Source organism: Carcharodon carcharias, chromosome 13 (genome assembly GCF_017639515.1).
Source record: "Carcharodon carcharias isolate sCarCar2 chromosome 13, sCarCar2.pri, whole genome shotgun sequence".
Lineage (NCBI taxonomy): Eukaryota > Metazoa > Chordata > Chondrichthyes > Lamniformes > Lamnidae > Carcharodon > Carcharodon carcharias.
Window position 1 is genome coordinate 116,189,203 of NC_054479.1, and position 13,808 is coordinate 116,203,010.

Sequence of the window (13,808 nt, forward strand, 5' to 3'; positions counted from 1 at the left end):
GCCTGCATTGAGACACTCCTCGCAGGCCCCAGCAAAGTCTAGCTCTAGCAGATTCAAGGAGGCCACACCCCCTTTTTATGACACTTGCTGCCATAAAGCAGGTAAGTTTAAAGGGCCAGGGAAATGGATAGGCCACAGTGGCGATAGTGTTTAAGGTAACAGGATAGGATTTGGGAGGTGATGGTGTCCAGGGGCGGTCTGAAGGGCTGGATCGGAGGCTTGGAGTGATGTGGGGGATTGGTTGGAGGTTTGGAGGGCTGGGGGCATCAGTCGGACGTCCGGTGCGCCAAGTGGTGGGGTTCAAGGTACGGTGGGGAGAGAGGTCGGAAGTCTGAGCGGTGTGGGGGGATGGGGTGTGTCCGAGGTTGGGGGTGGAGGTCAGTTGAAAGTCCGGGGGGTTGTGGGTGATGGGGTGGTCAGAAGTCCAGTGTTGAGGAAGGTGTCCAAGATTTGGGGGTGGTTTTTGGGGTGTGGAATGTCTGGGGTCTGGGGTTTTGGGGGTTGGGGGGTGGGTGATCAGTAGGTGGGGGGTGTCAGGGGATCAGGGTGTAGTGTGTGCCAGAGGATGGAGGAATGTTGGGGGTGACAGAAGTCAGGGACCGGATTTTGGTGGTCGAGGAGGGTTTGGGGGATGTCAGGGGTCAGGGGGGTGGGTGGCCAGGAGGGTGTGGGGGGTGTCCTGCAGCATAGACCTGTGTCTTTACAACAGTTACCCAGAAGTTAGAAGAGGTTTTAATTCTTCTAACTCTTTCTGAGTAACTATTGGTGTAACCCTGGCAGAACCACCCTAATGTTGTGATTTAAACCACATTTTCGAATGGTTTCTAGCACAGCATTATTGTCCACTGGAAGGATACACTACTGGGCAATTGCCATGCAAACACTTACCTGGGAACTTTCCAGAGGGATTCCCCAGTGCACTTTTGGGATACCTCCCAAATCCGTTGCTTGGGAGCTTGGAAGTTATTGGTCAATATTGTAGGTCTGTTGATCTTAAGTAAAACTAGCATATAATGAAGGGACTTCAATTTGCAGTGAGCTGGGTGTTGAAGAGACAGCCTTTCAGGGAAGAACAATTTCACAACAAATGATGATAGTCACCAAACTGATCAACTGCCTACTTCATGGACCCTATTAACCCAAATATTTTTTTCTATCGCTATCACAGGAATATTTGAAACTGATAAACAATTGCACAGTGAGTTTTATAATATAATTACTTATAAAGTGCTGAAGAAGTGAATAGTTTGTCATAGTCATACCTGATTTGCAGCTTCATAATCCACTGAACTTACTGTAGAAATGGCACCCACTGTATCAATAGCAAACAGTGTAAGGATACCGGATGTGGAGCTTGGGAGAATAGCATACTGTAAAAATAGTTGTTAAAAGAACAGACAAGATGCTGTGAAATAGTTACTGTTTTAAATAACCAGAGTGTCATACAGTTGGTGTAGAAATATACTTCATGCATTGATAAATATCAAAATAAGTACATTATGTGCATCAGTTAACAGGCAGATCAATTTCTTTGCAAAAGCTAATGAGGTTCTAGAAAGTGGGTTAAGAGCTCATGGCAGGCACTGTCATGAAAATTTAATAATTTTCATACTATTATTGTGATTTATTGTAAAGGTAGATTAATAGCAGGGTCTGGATTAGTTATTTGTCTGTGTGGAAGTGTGTGTAGGGAATTTAATTGAATTGGAGGCAGCTGGTCTGGAGCTTTAGAGTTATCAAAGGTGAAGTTAGGTTTGAAATGCTGAATATGTAAATATGTCTGAAATTTTAGAATGTGAGGTATGAGGAACATTTGCATCTTTATATAACTTAGGTTAGTTTGAATTTCAAAAGAGATGATAAGATGTTACACCTAGCCATACGAAGCTAAGCCAAAGTTTAGATCTCCCAAAGGTTGCTGATAATATGAGTACTATGAAAGATTTATATTATGAGAAAAGTAAAGTTGCAAAAACATATTGTAACAATGGACTTTACATTTAAAAGAGAAAAACATGTATAAAGGAGATGAGGCTATGTCTAAAGAGAAGGAATTCTAAGATCTAACAAGTGTGAAAAGCCTCCAGCCAGTATGCTGTCTATAGGAACCAAAGCTAAGAAAACTAACTGTGAATATCACTGCCCAGGGTCTGGTGTGCTTTGCCTGGGTCTGTTAAAATTTATTTGTTTTTACTGTTGCCTTAACAGAGGTGTAACTGGGAGCCAGATTAATTAGGGGAGTTAGGAGTTATTATAGTAGCAATTTATAGGCCTATGCATGTGCTTAAAATCTTTTCCTCTATTAATAAATGTTTAATTTAGTTTTGTAAAAAAATCTAAGACTCGTGGACTTATTACTGCTGAATTCAAGGCACACATCTTGAAATAAAATACAAATTACAAAACAGTTGTGGCAGTTGTTTCAAGTTTCCCTCTGAGATTTGAGCAGCTTTGCAGTTAACATCCACTGTGATATAACAAAACTGAGGGCTCTTTGCAAGATAGATTTGAAATTTCTTGATTCGTTTGGAGTTGGTGAATCTTAAGGTTATGAGTACGAGAGGCATTTTGAATCCAGGGCTTTGTGAGAGGTTTTTCTTTAAAGAGATGAGACTGCAATATGGCTTTGGCAGTTGCTAAGACTTATCAGGAAGTTAAAGTTATAACTTTGGTTGGTTCACAAAAAGTAATTAAAGCTAAGTTAATGGAATTGACAGATAAGTTACAAATAGGATTACCTGCAGGGCTAGGGAAATTGGACATAATTGAAGGTAAAGCACAGCATTTAAAATCAGAAGGAATACCCCCGAGAGACTGAGTTCTCCAAGTGGCAGGTCATTGGAATGGGCTCAAATTCAGTTGCAAATGAAAAAATTTGGAACCAGGGACAGCAGAAAAAGAAAAGGAAAGAGAAAGGGCATTCCAAAGGGAACAGGCAGAATGGCAGCAGAGAGAAAGAAAACAGGAAAGGGAATTAGAAATGGTAAGGTTTGAAAAGGGGGAGAGAGAAAAATAGAGAAACAGAGAATTGCAGCTTAATATTCTGGCAGTTAAAAAAAGAGACATCAGAAGGTGTGGAAGGACGCATTTCCAGATCAGAACCCAATGGGGAGATGTTTGAATATGTACAAGCTCTTCCAAAGTTTGAAGAAAGAGATGTGAGGCATTCTTTATTTCATTTGGGAAGATAGCTAAACAGATGAAATGACCACTGGAAAACTGGTTATTGTTGTTTCAGTCTAGGTTGGTGGGTAGAGCACATGAGGGCTATGCCTCACTGTCAGAAGAAATATTGGTGAACTATTATGTGGTGAGAAAGGCTATTTTTGAATTCATATCAGTTGCTTCCTGAGGCATACAGGCAGAAATTAAGTAATATGAAAAAACAGCCTGGGCAAACTTATATTGAGTTTGAGAGGGTAAAACAAGATAATTCTGACTGTGGATTCAGGCATTAAAGATAGAGACAACATATGCAGCTCTTAGAGAAGTAATTCTTTTGGAAGAACTTAAGGATTCAATTCCTTTGGTGGTGAGAACCCATTTGCAGGATCAGAGACTTGAAACGCTAAGACAAGCAGCTGGGATAGCTGATGATTATGAGTTAGTTCATAGAGATAAACCTTTTTCTCATCACACTTTTAAATCCGAGAAGGATAAAAGTGGGATGGTGAAAAGAAGGTGGGTAGTCAGGGAAGAGAAGGAGTAGGTGGAAATTCCCAGGAAGTTTTTTTCAGAATAAAAAGGAAGGTGCTGAGGGTAGAAGTAATACTCAAAAATGGAAGTATTTTCAAGTTAGTGTGTTGGAAATTTCGGGGAAAATCTGTTGGGATTATTGGGGTGCAGAACAATTCTGGAAGAAAATATATTGTGGGTTCTGAGGTTCAGGCACAGGAAAACCAGTGGTTTGTGCACAGGTAAAACAGGAAGAATAAGTGATAGGTAAAGAAGTGGGAATGTGTTCACAATTTACACCAGGGAGTCCGAGGAGCAGGTTGCAGAAATGTTTAAATATTTTGTATGTGAAGGGAATGTCTTTCCATGTGTACAGGGTGGAGTAGGTGAAGATGTTAAAACTTTAAGAGACATGGGGGCTAGTCAATCCTTAATGTTGTGAGATAGTGATATTTGTTGTTCAGAGGGATGTTGCAGGAACAGGTGATAATAAGTGGGGTTCATGGAGATGCTATGCCTATCCCATTATGGAAGGGAAATTTAAATGGTAAGTGTAAAATAGGTGAGGTTATTGTTGGAGCAGTGGAAAAATTGCTTCTTGCAGGGTTTCAGTTTATTTGGGTAATGATATGGCTGTGTCACAGATGTGGGTGATGCCTATGGTAGTTAAAGAGCCTGTGGAGGGTCTTCAATAGATGTGTTGTAGAGCCAGCATCCTGGATTGTTTCCAGATTGTGTGATAACAAGATCATAGGCTCACAGGTTGAAACGGGAAGAACAGGAAGTTAAAAGGCAAGGAGAAAGTGTGGAAGTTCAATTTGCTAACACTGTTTTTGATAAGATAGCTCAGGAAGAAAGACTGGACAACAATGCAGCTGAGACATTTAGCTCAAGGCAGTTGGTAAAGTTACAGGAAAGGAACTGCAAATAGGACAATTGTATCAAACAGGTTACTCAGAAACAGAGACTGAATGTATCCCAGAATGTTATTACCTTAAGCATAATGTTTTAACGAGAAATCGGTTACCTTATCATGTTTCAGCAAATGAAAGCTAGAAGCAAGTGCATCAGGTTGTTATACCATTTGGATATAGAAATGAGATTCTGAGAATAGCTCATAAAATTCCAATGGGGGGACATTTTGGAATTAGAAAGGCACAGTCAAAATACAAAAATATTTTTTATTGGCCTGGATTGCATAGAAATGTCGTCAAATTCTGTAGAACATGTTACACATGTCAGGTAATAGGGAAACCACAGACAGTGATTAAGCCAACATCTTTAATTCCAATCTAGCATTTGAAGAACCTTTTGATGATTGATTGTGTAGAACCCCTCCGTAAGACTAAAAGTGGAAATCTATACACACTGGTGATAATGGATGTGTATATAAGGTTTCCTGGACTGATATATTTGAGAAATATTACAAGGAATAAAATTGTGGAAGAGTTGACTAAATTGTTTTACAATATATGATTTAACTAAAAAAGACAATCAGATCAGGGTTCAAATTTCATGTCACATCTTTGTAAGGATGTAATGAACAGTTTTGGATAAAAAAAAACAGTTTAGGTCAACCATCCTAAATCACAAAGGCCTTTGGAAAGATAGCAACAAACATTAAAACTATGGGGAGGGCATATAGTCAGGACGATCCACAGGATTGGTGTTGGGGAACTCCATTCTTGTTATTGGCTATTAGGAATGCTCCTAATGCATTGACTGGTTTTAGTCCTTTCAAACTTAGTTTGTGGTCATGAGCTACGGGGACCCCTGAAATTGATTCATGAGAAATTGATGGGTCAAAATTCAGAAACTACTCTCCTGGATTATGTATCAAACTTCAGAGGAAGATTGGACAGAGCATATGAGTTGGCTAGGGAACATTCGAAGATATCACAGCAAGAGATGAAATTGAAGATGGATAGGAAAGCTACAGCTTGTAGTTTTGTTGTGGGGAAAAAGTGCTGGTTCTGTTACTAGTACAGGGTGACTTACTAAAGGCAAGGTTTAATGGGCTTTACAGGATTGAAAAGAAGTTAAGTGAAGTAAATTATTTAATAAATACTCCAGAAAGAAGAAAGAAGCAGAAGCTGTGTCGTGTAAATATGCTTAAAAAACACTTTGACAGGGAAGAGGACCAAAAAGAGATATTACTGGTGGTAGATAAAGAGAGAGGTAGAAATGAAGGATTCTGAAATTGATTTTCCTCTATTAAAATTGGATAATGATGGGGCACTTGTAAGTTTAAATGTAATATTGAGTAACCTTCCAGACAAGTGTCAAAGTGATTTGAAGAAGCTATTGCAGTCATGCAAAGCTACTTGTTGCAATAAGCTTGGGGGTAACAAATTTAGCTACATATGGGGCAAGATTTTGCCCTTGGCAAGGGTGCTCGAACAGGGCGGTCGGGAAGCTGACCGCCACCTGCGATCGGCCCCGCACTGCGATTTCACGCTGGTGGACCAATGAAGGCCCGCCCAGTGTGGAAGGTGAGCGGCAGCACTCAGCACTGACCGTGCAGGTGAGGGAAGGAGGACAAGTGGGCCTAGCGCGATCTTCGCACATGCAAGCCAAAGAGCGCTTCAATCTCCCTGGGGCATGGAGCTGCCTCAGGGAGATGAAGCACTGTTTAAAAATAAAAAGGGAATAAAGTTGTGATAAAACATATCCCCTCATGTGAATCTGTCACATGAGCTGGGACATGTTTTTAATTCAGAAATAAAATATTTCTTTGATGTTTATTTGCTTTAGGTAACCTCATCCCGCCATGGATGAGGTTTCCTAAAAAATGTAAAGGCTGCTTGGCCTTTTCGCCCACATGCCAACAATTGGGTTGGACGGGCAGCATAAGTTGGAATTTAATTAGCTTCTTAATGGCCTTAATGGGCCTTTTAATGGTGGGCGGGTGCGCACCCGACTCCAGCTGCACGCCCCCTGAACAAAATATTGTGAGACTGTGCGATGACTTTGAGACGCTCGCCCGGCATCATCGTGCGTCATTTTATGCTCGAGTGTCGGGCATGTGCCTGCATGCCAAGCCTGATATTCTGCCCGTGATGTGCATGTAGAAACTTTGGCTGGCATTTTCTGGCCCCACTGTGGGTGGGACCCGTCGTGGGTGAGGCGAAGCCCCAGCCAGAAATCCATTGACTTGTGGTGGGACCGGAAGATCCCAGCGGCGGCCAGGTGTGGAAAATCCTGCCCTTCATCTTCGATAAGGCAACATCCTTATAGATTAAATCCAGCAAAGTTATCACAAGTACAGAAATAAATTGAATTCATGCTTCAAAATTATATCATTGAGTCTAGTTGTTGTAACTGGAGTTCGCCTATTGTGCTGGTACTGAAACAGGATGGAACACAAAGACTGTGTGTGGACTATCGAAAGGTGAATATGGTCACAAAAAGCAGATTTACAGCCTATATCATGGTTAGAAGGTTACACTGCGAAAGTGGGACAATCAAAACTTATCACAAAGATTGATTTGCTAAGAGGGTATTGGTAAGTGCCGATATCAGAGAGATCAAATGAAATAACAACTTTTATGATGCCAGATGGACCATATCGGTTTAAAGTCATGTCATTTGATATGAAAAATGCTCCTTCAGCATTTCAAAGACTGACAAACAAAAGGAATTGCAGGACTGAGTAATGATGACTTGATAATTTTCAGTCAAACATGGGAGGAGCATTTACAACTTCTGGAAGAATTATTTAGTCGACTAAAAGGAACTAATTTGGTGATGAACTTGGCTGAAAGTGAATTCGCAAATGCGAAAGTTACATATCTAAGCCATACCATTGGACATGGTAAGGTGGCTTTGAGAGATGTGAAAGTCAAGGCTATCGTGGATTTCCCAATGCTTACAACAAAATGAGAAGTTTTGAGATTTCTGGGCATGTGTGGGTTTTACCAGAAATTTATACCAAATTTTAGGTGAGTGGCTGCTCCACTGACTGAACTATTAAAAAAGAACTCGAAGTTTGAACAACACAGGAGAGTCAGAAGGCATTTGACAGTTTGAAAACTGTATTAACGACAACACCAGTTTTGGCAGTACCCAATTATGCCAAGCAATTTAAGTTGGCTGTTGACGCAAGTGATATAGGCTTTGGGGCCGTATGGTTACAAGATGATGACCTGGAATTGAGAAACCGATAGGGTATATTTCACAGAAGTTGAACGTACAACAGAGAAGACATTCAAAGATCAAAAAGGAGACCCAGGGTCTGGTGTTAGCATTGCACCATTTTGAGATTTACATTGCAAAGAATTCGTCAGAAGCAATTGTTTATACAGTCCACAATCCTTTAAAGCTTCTGGATAAATTGTGAGACGGAAGTGCAAGGCTATTCAGATGGACTTTATTACTGCAATCATTTAATCTACAGACTTTACACGCGGCTGGGTGAGAAAATATAATTGTAGATGCACCATCAAAAATTTGAAACCGAGAGGGAAAATTGGACATATACAAAACCTGGACACTGGGTTGGAATGATTTCTGTTGATACGAAGGATTTGTGTGTATATTATGTTAATGCATGCATTTGGTAATGTAATAGTGTGAGTATATAGATGAATATTGGAGGTAATGTAATATGGGTTAAGAAAATGAAGCGGTCTTTTTAAATGACGGTTCATTTTCCAGTAAGGGCGGGGGTGGTTTATGAAAATGTAATGATTTCAATAATATTGTTGTGATTTATTGTAAATGTAGTTTAATAGTGGCCCTTGGATTAGTTTCTCTGTGTGAATGTGTGTGGGCAGGGGGATTTAATTGAATTGGAGGCAGCTGGTCTGGATCTTTAGAGTTATCAAAAGGGAAGTTATGTTTGAAATGCTGAATATGTAGACATGGCTGAAGTTTTAGAATGCGAGGTGTGAGGAACATTTGCATCTTTAAATAAATTAGGTTAGATTGAATTTCAAGGAGATGCTAAGGTGTTACACCTAGCTATAAGAAGCTAAGCCAAATAGCATGTTAATTTTTCCCAATTGTTACTGATAATAAGAGTGCTATGAAAGATTCATATTATGAGAGAAGTAAAGTTGCAAAGACATATTGGAACAATGGAATTTACATTTAAAAGAGAGAAACATGTATAAAGGAAATGGGGTTATGTGTAAGGAGAAGGAATTCTGAGATCTGACAAGTGTGAAAATCCTCCAGCCTCTATGCGTCAAGTTGCTGTCTACAGAAACCGAAGCTAAGAAAATTCACAGGGTATTGTGTGCTTAGCCTGGGTCTGTTAAAATGTATTTGTTTTTACTGTTACCTTAACAGAGGTGTAACTGGTGGCCAGTTTAATTAGGGGAGTTAGGAGTTATTATAGTAGTGATTTGTAGACCTATGTATGCGCTTATAATCTTTTGCTCATTAATAAATGTTTAATTTAGTTTTGTAAAAGCCTTCTAAGACTTGGTGGACTTATTACTACTGAATTCAAGGCATGCATCTCAAAATAACATACAAGTTGGAAAAAAGTTGGGCAGCTGTTTCAAGTTTCCTACTGAGTCTTGAGTAACTTGCCATTTACCATCTGCTGTACCATTACAGGCACATCAGCCAAACGCAATGCTACACTTTCACACAAGTTGGCCCCTCTCTCTTTCAGGACAAGTAGCAACAATGGAATGGGACAAAGCAGAACTGCTGGGTGGTGTGGTGTGGTGTGGGGTAGGGGGTGTGTGGGGGGGGCGGTTGCACGGAGGGAAGTGGGGTGGACAGGGACACCTGAAATTCCTCAGCCTTCTGAACAAAATGGTCCTCAGTATCATGGGACCAGCTGTTACAGAATTCCTAGCATCTGGCATTGCTGAGAACAGTGAGGATGATAGCATTAGAGCCTTATGTCCCTTCCTAGTGCCCAATATGCCCTCATCTTGCTACCTGGCATGATGAGCAAACTGCTGATGGTGTGAACACGGGCCTCTTGCGGGTTCTGCTGTAAAGCACCCAGATGAGGACCTTGATGGGATATGGAAGAGTACTGATGGGACATGCACACCAAAATGCTGGGTTTATTGGCTGGCCTGCCAATTGGAAAGCCCCTGTCACACCCTGCAAGGATACAGCAAAACTAGAACAAATTGATGAACTTTACCACAACACCTCCAAAGACACTTCAGAGTACTTACAGACAGTTTGAAAAGCAGATGTTCCTAAAAAATAATCTTCCTGTCAATTTGAGTCCCTAGGCTTTTAAAGAGCCCTGGTTCAGGAACAGCTTGCAGCTTGAATCTTGTTGTTTGTAAAGGGATGGACTAATTCTTTGTATTGAACCGAATGGTCTCAATTAGGTATCCTGACATTGTATCAGCCAGATAGGCCATGTGATTCAGGATTGTGCTGATTCAGAACCTTCCATTCATGCAAGGGACACCCGCATGGGCACCCTTTTCATGATTAAGTGCCAGGCCATGTTGGAAGCCACTGGCAGTGCAGCTTCTCTCAGCAAAACAGCACCAGGCCTCTGGTGCAGGGATGAAAGTCATACACTGTACCTTTGTCATGTTGCCCTCCCAAAGCAGGCACAGAATTACAAAATTATTTTCCAATCTGGCCTTCTTTTCATTAAGTTGATCTGTAGGCATTAATCAGACATCCCATAATGGCTCGCTGGCTATTGGAGGGCAAGAAATCACCTGGCTGTAATATCAATGCAGCTGTCAGGTCAGCATGGAGAGGTTAGAAGGTAATCGATCCCAGGCAGGGATGGGGGTGGTTAATGATAGTATGGTCCTGGGGGTGGAGGATGGGGGTGTTGTTGATAGAAGGTAGATGATAGCTGGGGGGCAGGGTTGGGGGTGCTGTAGTGATGGGAAGTAGATGATCCCTGGGGCGGAGGGGAAGCTCCTAGATCTCCAGGTGATATGAAGATAAAATCTAAGAATGAAAACTTTCATCAGCGGCTGAATATATGAAACAAATAGAGCACATAATATTCTAACATTACATTGGATTTTCATTACTCGATTCAAAATCACATCAAACAAAAAAAGAAACTCACATTTAACGAAGCATTTTCAGGGTCTGATGCAGAGATTCTATAAACAAATTCTCCAATATTATTAGTCTCAGAGATAGTCACGTTTGGTCCTGTATGAAACAATAGAAAGGGTTAATAGGTACTAAAAATGTCCAACTCAATGCTCTTTCAAACAAGATTGAATTTTATTAGTTTCTCTGTTGTTTGTATGCTATAGGAGAGAATGGGAAATGAGTACCTTGCACTCAGGGCTGGATTTTCATCGTCAATGTGGCTACGGGGAGTCAAGAAGATTCCTGGCTCGGCCCGCTCACCTCAGGAGGAAAGATAGGATTTTCATTGCAGGGGGGTGGGTATGTGCTGCAGTCAGCCAGCCATCCCGGGAAAAGGTGCTAAGGCAACCAAGTTTCCAAGTCAGGCTGTTTAATAGGCCCACCTCAGTGCTGTGGCACTTTGTCCCAGTTATAATGGTTATAAAGTTAAGGACTTCCAGCCTTCCCCCCTCATACCCCCTCAGCTTTCACACAAGTTTATTTTTACTATTCATTCTCAGGAGCATTTCTGAAGCCCCACCCATGCCGCTTCATGCCCACCTGACTCAACCCCATGGCCCCTCATGCCAAGGTACGCCCCCACCCACCCCTTGGCTCCTCATACCCCCATGGCAAGGTTTGGCACATACTCTGTATGGAGACAATGAACTTCACAGTGACAATAGGATGTGTTTTTAAAAATGCTTTAAAAATGTAATTAATTGATAACTTTCAACTTTCTTAACATAAAGCTCTTTTTTACTATAGGCCATTCAAAATGTCAATCATCCACAACCTTTAAAGAATAAATTGCAGAAACTGCAAGAACCTGAAACATTTTTTATCTTGTGTAAATAAATATTGTGCAATTGATAGAAGGTACCAGAGAGTCCGAGCTGTCAATCAAGGAATATTGAACTTGAGTAGGAAGAATTTGGTACCAGAGAAAAATTCAATTCATTGCAATCACCATTCAATTTAGGTTAAGATTAATAATGTAAAAATCTTCACCTGTTCCTGCTGCAAATACAGCATCACATATTGGATCTTCATCGATGGAATTCAATGATACATTCAGGTTGCATATAACTGTGTTACCTCCCAGGTCTGTAACTACTACATTTAATGTGTAGAATCTGGCAACAGACACATCATCATAGTCCAGTGTGAATGTATTGGTAATTACTGCGTTGTTTCCAACTGAAAGACAAAAGAAGCACCTGTTTCAATCAAATGTAGCTCAGATAAATAATATTTCCTTGCTGGACATTATCACATGAATGTTTGGAACTGCTGGTAGCATTGGTCTATAAGTTAAGAGCAGTGAGGAACAATGGACAGATAGTGACAGTGGGATACAATTTACCATAAAAGAGAAATGCAATATCACTCAATAAGGATCTAGTCTCTCTTATCAAGGTGAACACATCTGAGTCCCAGAGCATGTGTTGAAGTTCCACTTTTTATGTCACTATTACCTGGATATGTTTGTCTGTTGACCCTCCTGTTAATGTCTGTACAGACAATGCAGGTCAACAAAATTAATCTGGATAGTTCTCTGTATCATTGGTGTAAAAAACCCTCCTGTGAAGGTCCCTGTTTCTTTTATTCATTCATAGGATATGGACATCGCCGGCTAACCCCGCATTTATTGCCCTTCCCAAATTGCCCTTGAGAAGGTGATGGTGAGCTGCCTTCTTGAACCACTGCAGTCCATGTGGTGTGCTGTTAGGAAGGGACTTCCAGGATTTTGACCCAGCAACAGTGACGGAATGATGATAGAGTTCCCCACCAGATAGTGAGTGGCTTGGAGGGGAACTTCCAGATGGTGGTGTTCCCAGATGTCTGCTGCCCTTGTCCTTCTAGATGGTAGCATTCTTGGGTTTGGAAGATGCTTTAAGGAGCCTTGGTGAGTTCCTGCAGTGCATCTTGTAGATGGTACATGCTGCTTCTACTGTGCATTGGTGTGGAAGAAGTGAAAGTTTGTGGATATGGTGCCAATCAAGTGGGCTGCTTTGTCCTGGAAGGTGTCAAGCTTCTTGAGTGCTGTTGGAGCTGCACTCATCCAGGCAAGTGGAGAGTATTCCATCACACTCCGAACTTGTGCCTTGTAGATTGTGGACAGGCTTTAATTAGGGAGTCGGGAGGTGAGCTACTCAATGGAATGCTCTTGTAGCTACAGTGTTTATTTGGTTAGTCTCATTCAGTTTGTGCTCAACGTTAACCCCTGGATGCTGATATTAGGGGATTCAGTGATGGTAACGCCATTGAATGTTAAGGGGCGATGGTTGGATTCTCTCTTGTTGGAGACGGTCATTGCCTGGTTCTTGTGTGGCGTCAATATCATTTGCCACTTGCCAGCCCAAGCCTTAAAGTTGTCCAGGTCTTGCTGCATTTGGACATGGACTGCTTCAGTATCTGAGGAGTCACAAATGATGCTGAACATTGTGCTATCATCAGTGAACATCCCTATTACTGACTTTATGATGGAAGGAAGGTCCTTGATGAAGCAGCTGAAGATGGTTGGGCCTCAGACACTACTCTGAGGAACTCCTGCAGTGATGTCCCTGAGCTGAGATGATTGACCTCCAACAACCACAACCATCTTCTTTAGTGCTGGGTATGTCTCCAACCAGCGGACAGTTTCCCACCTGATTCCCATTCACTCCAGTTTTGCTAGGACATCTTGATGCCACTCGGTTAAATGCTGCCTTGATGTCAAGGGCAGTGACTGTCACCTCAACCCTGGTGTTCAGCGCTTTTGCCCATGTTTGAGGCTGTTATGAGGTCAGGAGCTCGGTGGCCCTCGCAGAACCCAAACTGGGCATCAGTGAGCAGGTTACTGCTAAGCAAGTGCCGCTTGATAGCACTGTTGATGGCCCCATCCATCATTTTACTGATGATCGAGAATAGACTGATGTGGCAGTGATTGGTTGGTTTGGCTTTGTCCTTCTTCAAGCAGGACATATCAGGGCAATTTTCCACATTGCTGGGTAGATGCCAGTGTTCTAGCTGCACTGGAACAGCTTGGCTAGCTATGTGGCAAGTTCTGGAGCGCAAGTCTTAAGTACTATTGCCAGAATATAGTTCGGGCCCAGAGCTTT